Source organism: Scyliorhinus torazame, unplaced genomic scaffold (assembly GCF_047496885.1).
Source record: "Scyliorhinus torazame isolate Kashiwa2021f unplaced genomic scaffold, sScyTor2.1 scaffold_1553, whole genome shotgun sequence".
NCBI classification, from domain to species: Eukaryota; Metazoa; Chordata; class Chondrichthyes; order Carcharhiniformes; family Scyliorhinidae; genus Scyliorhinus; species Scyliorhinus torazame.
In genome coordinates, this window is record NW_027309280.1 from 28,459 (window position 1) to 33,245 (window position 4,787).

The 4,787-nt window shown below is 45.1% G+C and overlaps 1 long non-coding RNA gene across 1 annotated transcript; it reads left to right on the forward strand.

The window, feature by feature from the left end:
• Window positions 1–638: 638 nt before the first annotated feature.
• On the forward strand, window positions 639–3,610 carry LOC140407471 (uncharacterized). The gene is made up of 4 exons (XR_011939670.1): window positions 639–777; window positions 942–1,075; window positions 1,411–1,517; window positions 3,487–3,610. It is a non-coding gene; the product is annotated as an uncharacterized lncRNA (long non-coding RNA).
• The last annotated feature ends 1,177 nt before the right edge of the window (window positions 3,611–4,787 follow it).

A 4,787-nucleotide genomic window follows, 5' to 3' on the forward strand; every position in this document is an offset into this window, starting at 1 on the left:
CTCACATTCTGTGATTTCTTGCTGGTTTTTACTCATTCTATGGAAAGCCTTCCTAAGGCGACAGACGAATGGTCATTCCCAACAGGTCAGAAATTCAGAGGGAACAAATATCAAACAAAGACAGAAATAAGGACAGGACATTGTGAATCTGTGGCTGTCTGATGAATTAACATAACCATAGACAGGACAAGTGTTACCTTTGCAGACACAGGAAACACACCGAGGGGGACATTCCTGACAGAAAGTCGGGGGTGGGGACAGCACACAGGTCACTGAGGAGATCTCAGTCCAAACTGTTTCTAATCATTTCCCAATACTATTTTAAATTATGATTCAATCCTATTGGGAGGGGAGTGAGTGAGAGAGAGATATGGCAGATGCAGTATAACATGGATAAATGTGAGGTTTTGCACTTGGGTAGAAAAAATAAGAACGTCCCTGTCTAATAATTACATTGAATCCAATTTTTTCCGGCCTGCTCAGTGAACAACACTGGTGTGGGGAAGGCCAAGGTTTAGCTGAAGTCACATTCTGTGTGTGTGGGGCTGAGCAGCAAGGAGATCAGCATCTCTTGTCACTCATTTACATGTCAATAGAGAGCTGTCCTCTGAGACAGACATTCCACACATGGCAGAGACTAGGGGTGGAGTCTGCTCACAGCTCACTGAGGATATATCTGTGTCTGAGGGACTTCAGTTCACAAACCAAAAACCCACGACACTGAAAACATTACCCCTCTGCTTCAGTGTGTGTGTGTGTGTGTGTGTGTGTCGCTGGGTGTGTCAATCTCTCTGTTTTGAGCTGTGCATTTTGGGTGTTGGCATGTTGCTGATTGGCTCGAGATTAGAAATGTTGGACTCCTGTTGTGCTGTTTTGAATATTTTTTTTAAATGTCCCTGTTATTGTCTTTATCACCAATTTAATCTCCTTTTTTTCTCCAGAGGCATCTTTATTTGGAAAACTGGAAGGAGGTCGGGAATCCTGTGAGGAGGACGAGGGAGTGTGAATTCTTCCCGAGGGAGCGCTGGCTGAGGCCTGTTCCGCAGGCTTCACCCGGGTTATTACCCTGACTGAGGTTTAATTTTAATATTGGAGGGATCAAAGAGAGTGAGGGAGGGAGACATAAATATGTATAAGAGGTACAGGGAGACAGCAAGAAACACAAGAGAAGGGGATTTTCACAGTAACTTCATTGCAGTATTACTGTAAGCCTAATTGTGATAATAAAAAGATTTTGAGTATTAATTGTCTCTCAATCTTTTTTAACCTCTGGTTGAAAGCTGTGACTTATTTGTATTCGGATGTTGCTGAGGAGTTGTAAAACTGAAAAGGGGACCCTGGGCTCTCGCTGTATTAAATAGTTTCAATCTTTTCCAGTGGTTTAGTTAATTTTCTCCCTCTTTTTCCCAGGAATTTGAATTTTGAAAGACTGCAATGTGAGCAGGAATCTTTGGACAAAGGCTATTCTCCAGAGGACAAGTGGATGGACTGAGGCCTACTCCACAGGCCGCACTCACGTGAGTTGTCTCTTTATTGCCTCCCCGGCCTTGCACTAAGACACAAACACATTAACCCTTTGGTGGGCGGCAAAGAGTAAAATACAAATCTGGAATATGAAGCTGTCAAATTTTGTTCCAAAATGACAGGGGATATATTAATTCTGAGCATCCCAGGGGTGGGGGGGGGGGGGGCATTTCACTGTTTCAGCCAATCTCTGAAATCTGGTAGAGAGAGCGAGAGAAATCTCAGATCAGAAACTGAACTCAATTTTGAAAGTGGTCATCATTTGTTGGGCTCTCCCTGTGCACAGGTTGCCTGCAGAATTCACAAAATTAACGATAGTGGGGTCACTTTTAAAATGAATCCATTGACTGTAAAGTAATCTCGATTGCCCGGAATTAAAGTCCCTTAACTTGAAGCGGGTATAATTCTGGAATGAAGCCTGTGTTTTAGGCTGAGACACAAGTTTTTTTTAAAGAAAATACAGCACAGAACAGGCCCTTCGGCCCACGATGTTGTGCCGAACCTTTGTCCTAGATTAATCATAGATTATCATTGAATTTACAGTGCAGAAGGAGGCCATTCAGCCCTTTGAGTCTGCACCGGCTCTTGGAAAGAGCACCCTACCCAAACTCAACACCTCCACCCAACACAAAGGGCGATTTTGGACACTAAGGGCAATTTTTCATGGCCAATCCACCTAACCTGCACATCTTTGGACTGTGGGAGGAAACCGGAGCACCCGGAGGAAACCCACGCACACACGGGGAGGATGTGCAGACTCCGCACAGACAGTGATCCAAGCCGGAATCGAACCTGGGACCCTGGAGCTGTGAAGCAATTGTGCTATCCACAATGCTACCGTGCTGCCCTTAAGAACAAATAAATCTACACTATATCATTTAACCGTAATCCATGTAACTATCCAATAGCTGCTTGAAGGTCCCGAATGTTTCCGATTCAACTACTTCCACAGGCAGTGCATTCCATGCCCCCACTACTCTCTGGGTAAAGAACCTACCTCTGACATCCCTCCTATATCTTCCACCTTTCACCTTAAATTTATGTCCCCTTGTAATGGTTTGTTCCACCCGGGGGAAAAGTCTCTGACTGTCTACTCTTATCTATTCCCCTGATCATCTTATAAACCTCTACCAAGTCGCCCCTCATCCTTCTCCGTTCTCATGAGAAAAGGCCTAGCACCCTCAACCTTTCCTCGTAAGACCTACTCTCCATTCCAGGCAACATCCTGGTAAAGTATGAGGGTGAAATTAAATTCGCAGGAGGTCATTTGAATTCAGTTTGCTGTGGTTATGAATGTTGGATTCCTGTGTGTGACCCTGTCTCTCTTTCTTTCTCCTTCCCAACTATTAGAATGAGAGTGAGAAAGAGAGAGAGAGTACAGAAAGAGTGTGAGGCTGGGGGGTAATGGAGATTAGAGAGAGGGAGAGGAGAAAGAAAGAGAGGATGGAGGGAGAGGGAGGTCATGAAAAAGAGAGGCTTTCTCTCCCTTTCTGTCTTCTTTCCATTCTTGCCTCTCTCTCTCTCTCTGTCTCCCCTGCTTTCTGCCTCTATCTGTCCATTTCTCTCCAGCTTTTTAGTGTCTCTTTAAACCTTTAATCGAAGAAAACCACCCCACAAACTGCAACGGGGAGTCTCATCACATCTTTCTGGGGCTACCCTGATTCGGGAAATAAATAGAAATAAATGCTGGGAGGGTGATGAGGGATAACGAGGGAGACAGAAATATGAATGAGAGGGATAGAGAGACCGAATGAGATAGCGAGAGAGAGAGAGAAAGAGAAACACAAGGGAAGCGGGAACTATCTCTCAATCATTTTTATTCTGTGGTTTATAACTGAGATTATTGCAGGTGGATGTTGCTGAGAGTGTGTGTAACTGAGAGGGGAAATCTTGGCCTCTTGCTGTGCTACAAGTTTAAACATTTTCCTGCGTTTTAGTTAATTTTCTCCCTCTTTTCCCCAGGAATTTGAACTTTGAAGACTGCAATGCGACCATGAATCTTTGGACAAAGGCTATTCTCCAGAGGACAAGTGGATGGACTGAGGCCTACTCCACAGGCCGCACTCACGTGAGTTGTCTCTTTATTGCTGCCCCGGCCTTGCACTTCGACACAAACACATTAACCCTTTGGTGGGCGGCAAAGAGTAAAATACAAATCTGGCATATGAAGCTGTCTAATTTTGTTCCAAAATAACAGGGGTTATATTAATTCTGAGCGTCTCGGGTATTTGTGGTGGGGTAGGGGGTAGGGGGTAGGGGGTGGGGGGGGGGGGGGGGGGGGATTTCACGGTTTCAGCCACTCTCTGCAACCTGGTAGCAAATGTAAACGACACTCAACACTGCCGACTGCACCTTCTGGGATCTTTCTGTGTGCCAATGGATTTTGTTTTAGAAAGGTTTTTCTTCATTTTAAGAGGCAGTTTAACTCTTTCAGAAACTGAAGGGACTTCTCCAGGGATGTTCCAATCCACACATGACACGGCGGTGGGGGTGGGGTTGTTAGGTGCAGTGGGGAATGGGGCACCCAGCAGGAGTGAGGGGGGGAGGGAGGAAGGACAGTGTCCCATCGGTTAGGTCCAGATAGCTGCCGCTGTGGGATCTTGCTGTTCACTCAGCAACAGTGACCACAACTCTGACAATAAAATAGCTCTCCCAGTGTTTGCGTGGGTTTCGCCCCCACAACCCAAAGATGTGCAGGCTCGGGGGACTGGCCACGCGGAATTGTCCCTTAATTGGAAAAAATGAATTGGGCACTCTAAATTTATAAAAATAAATAAATAAATCTACAGTCCCTACTTCTTTAAAAAAAACAATGAAATAGCTCACAGACTGCAAAGTGGGTTTGAAGGTCTCGAATGTTAAAGTTTTAAACTTGAGTGGTTGCGAACGAGGGAGTTAATGAACCCTTCCTGCTGCACTGACGGGATATTCAGCCAGATCTCATAGCCGCTGAGAGAGAAATCCACCATCAGAAACTCGGAACTCAATTTGGAAAGTGTCACCATTTTGGGGATCTCCCCGTGCACAAGTTGCCTGCAGAATTCCGGAAATGAAACAACAGTGGGGTCACTTTAATAATGAATCCATCGACTGTAAAGTAATCTCGAATTATAGTCCCTTAACTTGAAACGGGGATAATTCTGGAATAAAGCCTGTGTTTTAGGCCGAGATTTAAATGTGAGGGTGAAATGAAATTGACAGGGGGCCATTTGAATTCAGTTTGCTGTGGTAGTGATTGTTCGATTCCTGTGTGTGACCCTCTC